Source organism: Mustela erminea, chromosome 15 (assembly GCF_009829155.1).
Source record: "Mustela erminea isolate mMusErm1 chromosome 15, mMusErm1.Pri, whole genome shotgun sequence".
NCBI classification, from domain to species: Eukaryota; Metazoa; Chordata; class Mammalia; order Carnivora; family Mustelidae; genus Mustela; species Mustela erminea.
The window spans coordinates 65930700-65948303 of NC_045628.1; the positions used below are offsets into that span (position 1 = coordinate 65930700).

Sequence of the window (17604 nt, forward strand, 5' to 3'; positions counted from 1 at the left end):
GTCTCTTCGTCCTCTCCCTCTGCCCCAACTCTATGCTCCTGCACACACACACACACTCTCTCTCTCTCAAATAAATAAATAAAATCTGAAAAAAAAAAAAAAAAGAAAAGAAAAAAGAGAGCAGCAGGTAAGAGGTTAACACACAGGCTATCATGTCATTTCCTCACCACATCAGAAACCACATTTCAACTCACTGCATCCTGGTACAAAAATGTCAGTGTGTGCGAGGGGGAAACCTTGGCTCTCCTGAACACAGACAAGAGGTAGGGGGCCAGGACCTAAAGGTCTGATGGGTGAGGACCATGGGCTAGGCACGGACTAGCCACTTTGTATACAACTAGCTCTCAAAATAACCCTGTGTGGGAGGGAAAACTAACACATACCAATGTCTTCTCCAGCAGGGAATTGACAGATGAATTAAGTCATTTAATCCACCCCAAAGAGCCTGGAATGATGTTCCGAAGCCTGCCTCTTCTACTTTCTGCAGTGAAATAAATATGTGAAATATTCTACAACATTTTAGTGGTTATATGATATTGCATTGGATAAATATAACATATTTTATTTCACTGGATAAATATACCATATTTTATTTAATAGTCTCTTACTGTTGAACATTTACAAAATTTCAATGTTTTGCTCTTATAGATAATACAACAACCAACTTCCTTTTAAATAGGTTTTGGTTCACCTCTACAATAATTTTGTCAATTACTAGAAACAAATTCCTGGGTCAAAGAGTTGGTATATTTTTGAAGATTGTTTGTTCCTATATCAAATCCTTTTCTGATATATGGAATCATATATATTCCCTGCCTAGTGTACATATATTTCCTTATAAAACTGGGATCTTCTTTGGGTCTGTGATTTTAAATGATTCCTCATGACTATAGATCAATACCCATTATGACCTTATTGCCACGCATCACTACACAAATTTTCTAAATTTGTGCAGTTTTTTTCCCCTTTTAAAACAAATTGCCGGAAGTTTGTCCAATCCATTGGTTGTTATTTGTTTTTTATTCACAAAGATTTGAACTCTTAGATTTATCAATAGGCGGCGGGGGCAGGGGGGCGCCTGGGTGGCTCAGTGGGTTAAAGCCTCTGTCTTTGGCTCAGGTCATCATCCCAGGATCCTGGAATTGAGCCCTGCATCAGGCTCTCTGCTCAGTGGGGAGCCCGTTCCCCCCCCCCCCCGCCCCGCCTGCTATTGTGCCTACTTGTGATCTCTGTCAAATAAATAAATAAAATCTTTAAAAAAAAAAAAGGCGGGGGGCGCCTGGGTGGCTCAGTGGGTTAAGCCTCTGCCTTCAGCTCAGCTCATGATCCTAGGGTCCTGGGATGGAGCCCCGAATCGGGCTCTCTGCTCAGTGGGGAGCCTGTTTCTCCCTCTCTCTGTCTGCCTGCCTCTCTGCCTACTTGTAATCTCTGTCAAATAAATAAATAAATTCTTTAAAAAAAAAGATTTATCAATGGTAATACTTCTCATTTCTTACTTTCACTTGTTTTTACGTTATCCCTAAAATTTTTCTTTAAGTCAATTTTTAAAAGAATTCTAATGAGAGAATGGAATGCTGGTTTTTTAAACAAATTCTCTAATGGAAATAACTGAGATTATGATTGCCCTGTAATGTTTAAATTTTCAAGCAGGCCTGCAGTGCAGTTTGACTACCTCTGTGAATCAACAATGAGTTAGAAGAGTAATTTTAAGGTCCAAATGGCCAGAGGGTTTTGTTTTGTTTTTAACTTTTATTACTAATTTCTGGTATCGCTTCATAGTTTGAGAATTGGGTCTGCCCACCCTATTTCAACTCTCAGGAATTATTAACCTTTAGGGCACCAATTTTCACCCTATTGTTATTACTGAATCAATGCCACACTTAAAAAAAAATAAACCTTAATTGAAACCACAATATATAAAAAGATGAAAAGCAAAGCATATTTTGTTGAAGGGAGAATTGAGAGGCCTACAAACAAACTCATAATTAGGGTCTCTTAGTTTCAACCAAGGCAATCCCAAGGCTGTTTTGAAACCCTATGGCTTTGCAGAGCCCAATCTGTCAGTACATGATCAAGAGTTGTGGTCACAGGTCCTTGAAAAGAAAGGAAATTATCTTTCCCTACAGACTGAGACATTGTTTTTGTTTTTTGTTTTTGTTTTTTAAGATTTTATTTATTTATTTGACAGAGAGAGAGCAAGCGAGCGAGCACAAGCAGGAAGAGAGGCAGGCGGAGGAAGAGGAAGTGGGCTCCCCACAGAGCAGGGAGCCCGATGCGGAACTTGATTCCAGGACCCTGGGTCATGACCTGAGTGGAAGGCAGATGCTTAACCCACTGAGCCACCCAGGAACCCCCAGACTGATACATTATTAATTGAAGGTTATCAATAACGATTCAAGTCACCTACGTACTTACTTAAACGTCAGAATGCTTATAGTAAACATCTGAATCAGGATGTTTTTCCATGTCCTCTATATTTGTTTTATTTTCTGCAATTCTTTTTTGTCTCTTCTCATTTTCCTAGAAACATTACAAGCACTTCTCAAGCTTATCCTCTGGGTTACCAATTAGCTTTCCTGTCCCCAGATCTGATTTCTTACCATTTCCAATGAAGATTTGAATGTTACCATTGCATTTTAGTTTGACATGTGCTAAGCACTGTTGGAATGATTTTAATTTTTGCATTAAGTCAGTGAGACAGGGATTATTTTAATCCCCCCTATACACAAAGGAAACCAAGGCTCAGCAAGGTTGTACAGCTAAGAAGCCAGGTTTTGAAGGGTGTGGATCCAGACCTCTCATGACATACTTTCTCAGACATAGTTTATAAGAACTTTATCATAAATCATTGTCACGTTGCTCTGTTACTTGCATTCTTCAGGAGCTCATTCTCTTGACATTTTTATTGTTCATATTTCTTAATATTTATTTTATCTGATCTCTCTCTCTCTCTCTCTCTCACACACACACACACACACACACACACACACACACACACTCCCCCCTCCATATCTAGCAGTATAGCCAGAACCAGGTTTTGGACTGATGCTTTGATTTCTTTCCATAATCAGACTGAGGAACATCCGAGATCCAGTCCCAGAGCCAGCGGCAGCTGGCCCCATGCCTGGTTATGCAGTTGTCTGGATCCCTCTTTACAGCCCTTGTAAGTAGCCTGCTGCAAGCCAACACTCTCGGCAGCAGTTGTAACTTTTCCCACGTCCTTTGAGAGTTGGGGTGCCCCTCCCCACAAGCCAGTTTTCAAACAGGGGGCTGGTTCTCGACAGTTGACACGTATGGGCACTCTGTGTTTCCAATATCTTAAAAGAATCAACCCCCAGTCGCTTTGATCTGTTCTAGTATGGGGTTTAAGCAGCTCCTGCCTGCTCTCTGATTTCTGGTCCAAAGAGATGTGCATCTCGGGGTGGCAACAACTGCGTCTTCCCCATTTTGTTAAATTTTGTTTTTCTTTCCTGCTATGTTATTGTAACTGTGTGCATAAAACTTGAAACCTTGATACCACCTTTACCAAATGTCCAGTAAATCATTCTGAGATGTTTTGTGAGACTTTTTCCATGCCTCCATTTTATTCTTCTATAGTACTTTTTTCTCATATATTCCTTGTACTATTGTGGTTTTTCCTGTCTACTTATCTGAGAAGAAAACGAGATTGATGGAGTAGTTGTTTTCCAGCTGACACGGCCCGTGACTTGCCCTTCGCCTTGTGTGTGGTTAATTTGGAACTGGAAATGATTTACGACTGGATGGCCAATTGAAGTACATGGTTTCTAGTCTAATTCCCAGGGACGGCCCCACATCCCCCTAAAGCAATTGCCCTGAACTTAGACTTTCTTTTATATCCAATGCCTGGTTCTATGTCCTGAGAAGCTAATCCCAGCTTGTACCAGCTCTCACTTCTAAGTCCCTGCTGCGACTAAGCTCCCGGAGTGCAGCATGCCACAGCCAGGTCGTCCTTTTCCTTCTCTGCTGCTCGTCTTCCATACACACTTTCTGCTACATGTCCTCCTAGAACTTAAAGTCTCCAAAAGCATGAGGAAGAGAAATTGCTGATGGGGTTAGGGGTATGTGAAGGGATCAGCTCTGTGAACAAAGAAGTATCCAGACCACTGCATGGCGGCCACTCTGTTTTCAGCTTCATACAGACTTTAGATCCGCGCGCCAGGGTAGAGCACTGAGACAAATTTTCCTACCTCAGCGGCAACAGCTCAGTTCCATGTCGGCTGGAAAAGCACACCTAGGTCAACAGTTTTGGTTTCTATTTGTCCCTCATGTATCTCATCATTCGTGGAATTCCTTTCAGGATTCTGGCAGTATGTGGGCTGTCAGTTTTCATTTTGTATAAATGTTCTTTTTTTTTTTTTTTTGCTGTCTTTATGGTTATTTGAGTAGGAAGTAAGGAGAGATCATGTCAGGATCTGTTGGCCAAATGACTTTGAACCAGAAATCTGCCACGGATTTTATTTTTTAATACAATTTTGTCTGCAACTATTACCAATTAGTAAGGTCTTATTTCACTGTGTTGCCAGGAAAAGTTTGGTTATTCTCCTCAGAGTAGACATTTTAAAAAATCTCGATCAGCCTACTCAGCGGCCACCTGTTGAAATTCCCCATTTGCCTGGCATTGTGAGACCGCTCAGTCCATTTTTGGAAATCAGTCTGTCCAACTTAAACTAGGAGACTCAGAAATATGTTTGAAACCAGAAGTCTCAGTTCAAATTCCTTATTCAGAACGGGCGTTAGTACACACGACTCCTTTGCATGAATTTGGAAAACGTCAACCCTTCATGAAGAAACTTTACCTCTATCTATTAAACCATTGCTGTATTACACTTATTTTTTCAGAACAAGACAATTTACTCTCATTTGCCAGAAATTTGTCAAAACAAATATAGAAAGGGATAACATTTATGACAGGGATGGTTCCCCTTAAATCTGTGCACTGTGCACCCCACACAACTGTACATGACAAGCCTACTCTTGTTCCTGAGAAAACTTTTAGAGATAACAGGAGAATTTACGGTTAGATATAGAAGGCTCACTCTCTTGAAACCTCACCTGAATGAAAGTGGAGGAAAGAAGTTTAAGGCATTTGCCCACAAGGACAAAGAATAGAGAGAAAGAAATGGAAATAAAATTATGAAAGCTTGAAAGCGAAAGGATGACTGAGAAGTGAAACAGCAGAAATTAAAACGGATACGTATTTCACCCACCTGTCCCTCAGCCTCTGGCAACCACCAGTCTGTTTTCAGTATCTATGAGGTTGACTTTTAATTTTTTTTTTTTTTTAAAGATTCCACCTATAAGCGAGATCATATGGTTTTGGTCTTTCTCTGGCTTATTTTGTTAGCGTGATGCCCTCAGGTTCCATCCATGTTGCTAGAAATTGCAAGATTTAATTATTTTTGATGGCTGAGTAATATTCCCGTGTGTGTGTGTGTGTGTGTGTGTGTGAGTGTGTGCACGCGCGCATGTGCACGCATGTGCTTATAGCTCACATTTTTTATCCTTGCATCTGTGAATGGACACTTAAATTGTTTCCATGTCTTGGCTATTGTAAATAATATACTGTGAACATGGAGGGGCATGTATTATTTTGAGTTAGTATGTTTGTCTTCTGTGCATAGATACCCAGAAGTGAAATGCTGGATCATATGGTAGTTCTATTTTTAATTATTTGAGGAAACTCAATTCATTCTGTTTTCCAGAGTGGCTGCACCCATTTACGTTCCCACCAGGTACACAAGGATTCCCTTTTCTCCCCAGTCTCACCAACAATTATTATTTCATGTCTTTTTGATAATAACTGTCAGTTATACAATGAATAAGTCGTAGGGTGGTAAGGTACAGCATTGTGACAGACAGTTAACAGTACTGTATTACATCTTTAGAAGTTGCTAAGAGAGGAGATCTTTAAAGTTCTCATCACAAGAAAAAAGAATTCTGTAATTATGTGTGGTGACAGATGTTACCTAGACTTACTGTGGTGATCATTTTGCAGGTATCAAATCACTGTGTTGCACACCAAAAAACTAATACACTGTTGTATTGTGTGAACTATTATGTATAGCTCTCTGCAAACAACTTATGTATATGGATTTAATTAAAATTACCTCTGACCATTAAAAAAAGGTGAATATTAAACTGTCAGTGGGAGAATTTAGGAAGAACATGATCTGCACCACAGAGCCCCCCACCCCACTCCTATTTGGCTACTGAACATTGGGACTGTAAATCACGTATTATCACTCCATTTCTAGGCACCAGTAGCCAGGCACACACCCTACAGAGAAAAGAAGTTTCTTGGCTTAGAACCTGACCATCTCAAGAGGAAACATCCAAAGAAATCGACTTCAGAAGATCCCAGATTACACTCTTGGGTGCCCCAAAGGTAGGAGGTACCAACCACGCACAAGGGCTACCTTTTATCCTTTTTAGGTCATTTTAAAAAATATAAACAGACAGCTGAAGTTCCCTAGATATTTGAAGAAAGTCTCCAACATGCATAACAAATACTAACACCAGCAAAGAGGAGAAAGCAACGTGGGGAAAACAGAACCACTGCAGGGTGTTGAAAAAGAAAGCCATTGGTATTCTTACAGAGATCGCAGACGATTTTAGTTCCATAAAACACAATAAAAGGATATTGTTTTTTACAAAGAACATTCGGGGAGTGGGGGGATAAAAGAACTCCTAGGGATTAAAAAAGTGCCGGGAGAAAGGAAAAACTCAACAGAGATACTGGATAGCAAAGATGAAAAATCTCCAAAAAGGAGGAGTGAAAAGAGAAGACAATGAGGGGATTGGTCTAGGATGACCAACACCCCAAAATTAGGAGTTGTAGAACACACAGTGGAAAACTGGATTGGGGGACGAATGGCAATGAAAACATAAAGAACCTAAGAAGCAAAACCAAGGCCATTATTAATTCCAAAGAGAATATAAAGTTGCACGCAAAAAGTTCTGTTTTTCACATGATTTACGTCTAAGCAGCATTTACGGTAGCAATAACTATGTAATCACTGATTGTGTAAGACTTGCGTGGGAATGGGAGCCAGTCTGGCTGAAAGGGAGCAAATCCTCACCTAAAACAGGAGGTCAAAATATGCCCCAAACTGATAAAAGTTTGGAAATGTAGAGATAAATACTTTTAAAGTCAAAAATAGTCAACTCTCAGAAATGGGAAAAGGAAAAGGGGAGGGGGCTCAGGTTTTTTGTTTTTGTTTTTTCCCAATAAGCCTTGGAAACTATTTGATTATTCAAATTACACAATTTTCTGTAAATTGCATAAAATGTAATCTTGATTTTTTTATTTGAGCATAGTCGACATGCAGTGTTGCATTAGTTCTAGGTATACCACCTAGTGATTTGACAAATTTATCCATTATGCTGGGTTCATTCCAAGTGTAGCTGCCATCTGTCCTGGTACATGGTACATCCCTATTACGATATCATTGGCTCTATTCCTTATGCTCTGCTTTTTAATAAAATCTTGATTTTTTAACAGATCTATATAAATAGAAATACAGAAAGAGAAACATAGATAGGTGTAAGGGATAGATAAATTAGAAGGTATTAATGAATGAAAGAAGATTGGATAAGGACAAAATAGAGAAAGGGACCACCCCCACATCCCCCCCCCCCCGAATTGTGCCAGGGAGGAGGGGGTAGTGGAAATGGAGCACTGAAATGTAGGGAAATGCTGCTAAACACCATTGGGAAATCTGGTCTGGGCAGGAGGGAAGCTTCTACTCATACATCATGGGCATTAGTCTTTGTTTTGTTTTGTATAGTTGTGAGTATAGTTGACACACGTTAATTTCAGGTGTACAACATGGTGAATCAACAAGTCTATGTGTTATGCTATTCTTGCCGTGAGTGTAGCTACCATCTATCATCATTCAACCCTATTAAATACCATTGACTGTATGATGTGCCCTATTTTTAATTGATTGAGGAAGGAGTAAGGGCACATGCCATTTAGAGAATTCCTCCTTTGGAAGAGAGAAGACGCAACAGTCCTCCTGTGCCTGCCCAAGTCTATCCTGGCTTCCCACGTCCTTTCCCTCCAGCCCCACCAGCTCCTCACTCCTCTGGCTCCTCTCCCATTCAGAGCTGCTTGTCTGCAGCTACCTTTCACCTGGTACTAAAACCTGGAACTATTCTGGACAGAATGTGGGACAGTCCCCCTTCTCTTAGATTCAATACAATCAAGGTTTGTGTTTTTAAGAATCTATACTGAGAAAACACATTAGAAAGGCCTAAACAAAGTTCCAAAGCCCATATGCCTTCCTCAGCTGTCTGGACACAGGCTGCTGTGGCTCAGTAGACACCCGTTACAAAGCACCAGATTCCCACCCCTCCCCTTTTCCAAGTTTGAGCCCTTTTGCACAGTTTCTGCCCACATCACACATTTACTGCAAGATGACAAAAATGAGGATTGGGACTATACCCCAGGAAGAGAGCTGCTGGAAATCAAATTAAAAGGAAAACAAGAAGGGAAATACAGGAATGTGTTATTACTTAAAGAGCCCTGAATTGTTCAAGGAGAAATATAAAAATAAGTCATCACTTTAAAAAGTCTAAATTATTTTGTCTCAGGCTGTAAGAAGAGTATCTTCCTCATCCACTACTTTCTTGAACTCGGCAGAAGATTGGCTTATGTGGAAAGGCAGACATTTCATAGATCACCACAGAGAAGTGGTCATGGACAGATGTGTACCTTTTCACAGGACCTTGATGGGCAAAAAGGCCATCTCATGAAGTGTTCCTTCCAGTCTCTTCTGATGCAGGCCAGGACTCTTTTCCCACAGCAGAACCTATTGATTCCCATCACAGCAGACATGACTGAGGTATTCATTGCATGAAGGAAAGAATTGAGTAATTTTCAATTAACCATGAAAACATTATCAGTAGTGTGAATTATTCATAAAGACACAAGGCCTACTCCTTCAACTATCTGACAAGACAGACTCTCAAAGATGTGTTCAAGACAAGATGGAGCTGTGTTGAACACAACGAGAAATGCTAGGAGCTTATGATTGTATGTTTTATAGAATGTGAAATTTTGGTTGGATTCTAAACACAATATCAGCATGTTCATCATCTTTATTTGTATTATTTATACTTCTTCCCATCAGCATGAAAAACCTCTTAAATTGGTTCCATTTACTTAAAATTGGTCTGACACAAACAAACAGAGTTTGGGCTACCACTCACACTTCAGTTCTCTTGCCAAATAATATATGGGGTACCAGACTTGTCTCAAGAAGATCCAAAAGGCACAATTAGGAAGGCAAACTATAGTACAGTGGGGTCCCAGACTTCTTTTAAAAAAATTATTAAAAGCATGGACCTTTGTCTCAGAAAAATGCAGACAAGAAGTTGTGCTTAAAATTCCCGGGGCTTATGGACTCCCTACAAATCATTCGTGGTTTCATAAGTGTGGAATGTAAATTCTGTATTTCCAAAATAAAAAGTAGGTGACTCAAAGTTCTTGCTAGGGTAATTTTCAAACTTGTGTCTCACATGAAGAAATTTCTAGCGGTTTCTGCTCATGGATACATTCTGGTCAGGGAGACAACGTAGCATTTGACATGTGGCTTCAATGTTTTCTCACAGCAGCTGTTGGTCAATACTGAGGCTTGATGCATTTACTGAGGGAAATCCTCATGCCTCAGATTATTGCTTCAAAGATTGTTAAACCAGAATAATAGGCAGAGAAAAAGTTGTAAAAAAAAAAAAAAGGAGGATGTCCTTTAAATAGAAGAGTATGGCTGTCACCTCATTTACAATTTATAGCTACGACAACAAACAGGATGTCAGGCTGTGTCCCTCTCAGAGGGTGTATAAATCAAGGGAAGTGTTATTGCCACACGGAACAGCAACCAAGAGAGATCAGCTTGCATCACTGTTCATTGAACAAGACTAAATGGCTATTATCCTTGAAACCTAAAACATGCAAGATGATATTCATCAAGGCCAAGAGGACTCTAATTCTCCATCCAGTGACCAACATGGGCTGGAGTTGATGGGGATCTTAGGTAATGTGCAACACTTGGCCATTTTGCCCAATCTTTTCCCACTTTTTATATGTCCTTTGGTTTATCTCTACATGCAACATAATCTTACTAGAGCATTTATATACTTTTAGAGTTCAAATTATTTGGTTTCTCTTAAAGCTGTCACTCCTTGATTTATGATTCTCTTCATGCTCATCTTAGTTTGGATTCCTGAAGCTTTGTTCTCTGGTGGTGCTCTTGGGTCCAATTTTATAGGCACTTTTAGTCTAGGGGACAAAATGACAGACACAAAAGGCTGATGTTTATGAAGAAAGCCAGGATGCTTACAGTGTCACTACCCTTGCACTGATTTGGAAGAACATACTAAAAAAAGCAAATTGCCTTTTCTACGCCAAGGACATCAGCCGATAATAAGTTTTAAAAAAATGATCAAATGAGTAATTAGCATTAAATGTTTTTGACTTCACACCACAAGGGAATGGTCCCTGAAAAGGGCTTTATACTTGCTTATAAACCTGGTCTTAAAAGAAAGTTATTTTTAAAAATTCTATTAGATGAATTAAACCTTAGTTATTATCCAGCCAGAGGCCATACATTTGAAATTTAAAGTCTCTGGCTCCTCATCACTATGCAGCCAGTAGTTTGTTTTGTGACCTTAGGCAAGTCATTTAACCTCTTTCTGGTTCACTTTTCCTCCTCTGCAAAATATACATATTAGTTGTCAGTCGTCTTGGAAATTCCTGTGAAATACTTGCAAATACTGATGTAAAAAATAATGCTGTCCTTTTACAAGATGTGGTTACTGATTTAAAGTTTGGCATGTAGTAGGCAACTCAATAAAGGTTTATTATTTGTGTTAATGAATGGATGGGTGATCCCAATGTACTTTGCCATATTTTTCATTCAGACAACCCTGGAACTCCTTAGAGCCCCCCCCTCATTATTTCTATATAAATAATAGTATTATATAATAGTATAATATATATATTATATTATTATTATATATAATAGTATTATATATAATAGTATTATTATTATATATATAATAGTGTTTATACTATTTTATTTATATATATATATATATATATAGTATATACTATATATATATATATAGTAGCCTCTGGACTAATCTTCTCTCCCCACTCCTACCCTTCAATTTCCCTTCCCCTCATCTCTTTCATTCCCATGTTCTTCTTCAGGACACCTTTTTCTTTTCAATCTGTTGTTCCCCAAACCAATCCCACGTACCACTCCTCAACTCATTCTAGCGCTAGCCAAACAAGTTCAGGGCTGGCCTGTAATGACAAGATAGATAAAAATAGATGGGCACTTATCCAAAGAATGGGGAAGAGTATCAGCATCAAGCTAATGATACTCCGACTGTCTGCCTATCTTTTAGTAATAACCCAATTACCAACAACTGACTCAGTGAAGAAGAAAGAATATTTCTCAAGCATACAACATTCATGACCTCCAGGGATGCTTCTAGAATAGGCAGTCACATGGACAATATAAAAGAGAAAAGTTCTCCTGGCTCCAGGGGACCTGTAATTTGCTGCCTCATAAAGCTTAACAAATATTCCCCCGGTCTGGCATTTACCGTGCGTGTTAGCCTGTGGCAATGAATGGACTCATCTTCAAATTCTAATAGGCTCTGGAAGGTTTCCTCAAACCTAAAGTTTCCACATCAAAACAATAGGATTATTGTTATCTTAAACCAATTGCATTTTTTTCCTCTTGTTGTGGCTAACTGATGAATTCTTAACTCAAAAGTTCAAATATTCTCTGAGCCTCCTGGATACAGTTATAGATCCCATGGTCCACTGGAGTTTAAATTTCAAATTTGCACACATTTTAAAGAAAGGAGAAAGACAGCAGAACAACCTAGGCTGAACAGAGGGGGCTTTATTGACAGCAAAATGTGACAACGTGGTTTTTTTGTTTGTTTTTTTAAAGATTTTATTTATTTGTTAGAGAGAGAGCGCAAGCACAGGCAGACAGAGTGGCAGGCTAGAGGCAGAGGGAGAAGCAGGCTCCCTGCCGAGCAAGGAGCCCGATGTGGGACTCGATCCCAGGACACTGGGATCATGACCTGAGTCAAAGGCAGCCGCTTAACCAACTGAGCCACCCAGGCGTCCCATGTGACAATGTTTTTTAAGCAGTGCTCGGGCAGAAAAGCCTACAAGCGACAGAAGCCTGTCCATTTTGCTCTTTGGCTCCAGGACAGTCTTGACTGGAGTATCTCCTGGTAAGTGAGAAGCTTATGGTTCCAAGAGTTCCAATAAGGCAACAAGATGATGGAGTCAGAGCTGCAGGGTTGAAAGGAAACTATGACATTTCTGTGATGATGACACCAAGACCTAAAGAAGTGACCAAACCAAATGGTTTGCTCATGAACAACAGAAGCCCACACCTGGAATATAAAGTTTTAATGCTAGGCACTCAGGTAGGGGGGATGTGGCTTAATGTATCATTTAATGGTCTTCACCATTAAGCAGATTTGATTATTTCTTTTAATTCTAAAAGGGCACAAACATTTTAATGCTGAGAATTTTTACCATCTTTCATACTAGTTCAGTCTTCAATTCATTTGCATTAAGATTAATGATCAGCAGTCTACTCCCTTTTCTCCTGATTTTAAATACAAATGCCCTTGAAACCATTGGAGTCTAGCCAACAAAAGAGGGCAAGAGAGGGTAGAGAAGACACATCCCGTTCCTAACTGCTTAGGCTCTAAAGGGACGTACTTCGTTAAACTTGCATAATGTCACATGTCAATTGCACCTCCATAAACCTGGGGGAAATTGCTGCTCATATTAACAGGATGATTTGTATGGAACCTCAAAACGTTTAAAAAACTCAAGTCTATTCATAGCAAATAAACACATAAAGGGACACACTTCATTCCCACGCTCATCCCATTCGCAACCACAAGTCACATGTCCCCACCTAGATGCCAGGGGCTGGGAGAGGTAATCCCACAGACAGCCACTGCCCAGTGACAATTCCACATCACAGAGGAAGTGGGAGCACTCATTTTTAGGGGCATCTAGCCATCTCTGTCACATTCCCTCCAACCATCCTCTATAACATCATATAGATCCCTGTGTGGCTTGTAGCACAACCTAAGGATGGGGTTCATCCCAGGAAAGACTGAGTCACAGGCTCTCCTGGATGCAGGGGCTTAAACAGCTTCAGCAAGATTCTGTGTCTCACTTGCTTGTCTTTGCTTTGCTTTCCCCCCTTTGTAAGGCTTCCTTCTCAGGAAGGCTCTCATTACATGTGGCCATGCTGGTCATTAGGAGCTTAGAGTGTATTGTCTTCAGAACCAGCAGTCTCAGAAGAAAAAGAAAATAACAAAAATCATCCCTCTCTGTTTTGAAATCCATAGCAGTCCCTGAAAATAAATCTGATTGATCTTACTTGAGATACACACGTACCACGGAAGCAATCACCCTATCTAGGGGCAGGGTATCCCAGTTGGCCTCTCCCGTGGGAGAAGAGGTGGGGTCCTGGGATTTATTGCTCAATAGGACTTCAGGAAGGAGCAGCTTCTGAAAGGAAAAGCTGTTGGCATACAAGGAAGTCCCAAGGGTTAAGATGGTTAATGCTATGAATGGGAGGTCAACAGACATGGAACTTGTGAATTTGCTTATTATTATTTCTTCCTGTCTTTGTTAGTTTTCTTTTAGTCTTTAAGAACACATGTCTTCTCATATATTGTTGATATTTGCTTATAAGAAAATTATAGTTCTTCTTTTCTCTTATTGCACTATAGAATGTTCTAGGTTAATGCTCACGTTAATCCTCTAAAAACAGCTCTAAGTAACAAAGGTGGCATTCCATAAAAAATAAATTTTGACAAATGTCTTGATAAAAGGATCCTTAAACTACTAATCAGATTAGATATTATTTATTTTCATTTGGGGTAGTGGTGTTGCTTTGGGGGCTCTTAAAAGCATCTTGCCGGATGTGAGCATTTTGTCTACTAGGGAGGCTGCAAGTTTCTACTTAAGATACTAGGAGGGTCATAACTATGGTGTTCATAGGTGCCAGACCTCTGATGTTTTTCAAATCTGTACCATTTTGATAGTGCTGAGTTTGAAACATTGATTGACCTTTACTTAGTGAGGGAAAGTTATTGTTAGCAATATTGGTTTTTTTTTTAATTTTATTTTAATTCCAGTATAGTTAACATGCCATATTGTATTAGTTTCTGGTATATCATAGATTATTGTTAATATTAAATACTAATACCTATCATATACCCCTGGCATTGGGCTAGGCACTGGGGGTAGAGCTATGACTTTGAATTACATGTACAAAGACCTTTCTTCCAAACAAGGCGATAGTCCCAGTTTCCATGGATTGAGACATGGATGTGTCCTCCTGAGGGCCACATCCAGCCTACAGCAGAGAGCTAGCCTTCCTAAAGTTAGCCGACATTAAAGTTGAGGCCCAGAGGATGAGTCAATGTCTGGGGAGTTGAGGTCAGAGGGTATTCCAGACTGGGAACAGCATGTTCAAAGCCCAGAGGCAAGAGTGTGGTGCAATCAAGGAACTGAAAGAAGCTCCCATTTGGCCCTAGCTCAGAGCACTGGGAAAATGTAATAGGGGAGACAAGGCTGGAGCCAGATCATGTGTAAGCCACATGAAGGAGTTTTAAGTTTATCTTTAGGCAATGGGAAGCCAGTGAATGTTGTACAAAGAGGAGAGATGTAATCAAATAATCACTTCAGGAGGACCTCTGGCAAATGGAAAATGAATTAGGAGAGCCTAGAGCAGGAACAGGAGACCCAGGAGGAGGTTATTACCATGGGCCAGAGAAAGAAAGATAATGTTGGGATAAACATAAAAAGAAATAACTAGACGCAACGTGTATTTGAGGTGCAATGGGAAGAATATTCTGACAGTTTACATGTGGAGAGGAGAGGAGGGAGGTGTCAGGAATAACATCTAAGTTCTTGAAATGTCATTGGTTGAATCATGTACCCCAAAATTTGTATGTTCAGGTCCTCACCTCTAGTATCTCCGAATATGATCTTATTTAGAAATAGGGCTTTCCAGAAGCTATCAAGCTAAAATGAGTTCATTAGGGTGAGCTCTCATCTGATATGACTGGTATCTTTATAATTAGGGAGAATTTGGAGACGGACATCTACCCAAGCTGAACTCTGTGTGAAGATGAAGGCAGAGATCAGGGTGGTGGTCTCTACCCCAAGGAATGGTAAAGGTTGACAGCAAAGCACCAGAAGCTAGGAGAAAAGATGCAACAGATTGTCCCTCACGTACTTCATTTAGGCAACTCAGAAAACTAAATAACCTGAGACATTGGAGGCGCCTCCCACAGAGTTAGAGAGCACTGGACAAAGAGCCAGCTGGTGAAAAATAATGCTCTTAACCTACCAGCAGAAGGAATTTTCCAGCCATATATCAAAGAATTATCCATTTTCATCTGAAACTGAGATAATATGTAACTTAAAACCAGCTTCCAAATCATCAAGGAGCTCACCATTTGTACTAAATAAAAGTTGTTACATTTCTTGATAAACTGAAGGATGGAGAAACAAAGGCGTCAGGCACGCTGACATTCGAAGGTGCTTGGCTCAAAGGCTTAATCCCTGCCCCATCCCCTTATGGTGAATTTCATTGGAAATTACATAAGAAAAATTACAGGAGAAAATTTCTCAAACTGAAGAAGTCAGGTCTACCTTCTGAAAGGGCTCTTCAGATGCTTAGCCAAAACAACTTTGTATTGAAAAAAGGCCTACATAAAGACTCATCAATTAGAAGTGTCAGAGCTCTAAAGATAAAGGAAAAAAAACTGTTTAAAAAAAAAAAAGTCAAACACAAGGAATAGGTATAGAAGCCAAAGGAGAAATGCCTTCATAATCAAAAGAAAAAAAAAAATTTTAATTTAAATTCTAATACCCAGCCAAACAATTCAAGTCAAGTGTAAAGGTGGAATAAAGACATCTCAAATGACTAAACAGCTTTACTTTTTTTAATTCACTAATGGGATTAGCCCAGAAAACAATAGCGTAGCCACATCGTGTTTCCCTCAGGCCTTGCTTTCCTTCCCAGCTCCAGCTCTAGCCACATCCTTCCTAATTCCTGGATGGCGCTATTCTTCCCTTCAACACCCTAGGCCAAATGGCTGCAAGAAAGCAGATTGCTCCAGAGGACCTCCACTGGAGTCCAAAAGCCAGCAGAACACTAAAAGCTGGCAAAAAGAAAAGAAAGGAGATCTTGAAGAGATAGTTTTAATGAAGTGATTCAACACAGCTAGAGACCATTTGCTGACTCAGTTCCCAGAGTGCTGTGGTTTCCAGTTATGGCCTTTAGATAAGTATGGTTTTCCTGTACTTTGGTTAGGAAATTTAAAATAATTAATTATCAAACTTCATGGGAAATGAGGATGATGATAATGGTGATGAGGAGGATGGTGATGATGATTATAGATTTTAAAAAGAAAGAGTGCTAAAGAAAAACACAATGTGAATTGGTAAGTCCAGGTCTTCTGGAACAATTGATAAAAATACCAAGCAACTTGTGATTAGACTATGACTTACACTTCTTTTCTTCTCTATATAACAGTAAGATCTTTAAAAAAAATGGCACAACTCCCTTTGGACACTTTTCTGCTCACAACAAAGACATAAATTAGCAATCCTATGTCATACTCAGAGGGATCAAGTGTATTTCTCTTCACACGAAAGTTACCCCTGCTAGAATATCTAAGCTGCCCCCAGAGACAAAAGTGTGGTGGAAATTTAGCCATAAGGTTGTATTCCTACCACACCAAATGTTGGCAGAGATGTGTGGAGATAGGTACCCATTGCTGGTGGAAATGCAAAATGGTACAGCCACTTTTGGAGACATTTTGGTGGTTTCCTGGTACACCCTATGTACTCCTACCACATGATCCAGCAATTGTGCTCCTTGGTATTTACCCAAAGAAGTTGAAAATTTATGTTTATACAAAAGCCTGCACACAGATGTTTACAGCAGCTTCATTCATAATTGCCAAAACTTGGAAGCAATCAAAATACACTTCAGTTGGCAAATGGATAAATAAACTGGGGTACATCCACACAATGGACTTATACTCATCACTGAAAAGCTATCAGACCATGAAAGACACAGAAGAACCTTAAATGTATATTACTAAGTAACAGACGCCTACCTGAAAAGGCTGCATACTTTATAATGCCAACTATAAGACATTCTGGAGAAGGGGAAACCAGGGACACAGTGTGAAGATCAGGAATTGTCAGGGATTGTGGAGGTTGGGAGTGAACAGGCAGAGCACAAAGAATTTTTAGGTCCATGAAACTACTCTGTATGATAGATGTCATGACAGATACATGTCATCATATGTTTGCCCAAACCCATAGAATGTACAACACCAAGAGTGAACTCTAAGATAAACTATGGATTTGGGGTGTTATACTTGTCACTGTAGGTTCAACCATTGGAACAAATGTGTCTTTTGGTGAAGGGTATTAATCTTGAGGAAGTCTGCATACATAGCAACCAGAGCTATAGGGGGATTTCTGTACCTTCC

At 39.8% G+C, this 17604-nt stretch overlaps 1 long non-coding RNA gene across 2 annotated transcripts in view; it reads left to right on the plus strand.

Annotated features, from left to right (window-relative positions):
- The first annotated feature begins 3076 nt into the window (after positions 1-3076).
- The window catches only part of LOC116574264, a 41884-nt gene continuing 27356 nt past the window's right edge, over positions 3077-17604 (plus strand). Inside the window, exons 1-3 of one of the 2 annotated variants that reach the window (XR_004279178.1) lie at positions 3077-3163; positions 6276-6406; positions 8617-8673. This is a non-coding gene — a long non-coding RNA (uncharacterized LOC116574264). Of the gene's footprint in view, positions 3164-6275; positions 6407-8616; positions 8674-17604 lie in introns of those variants that run through there. The other variant, XR_004279177.1, reaches the window with a different exon arrangement.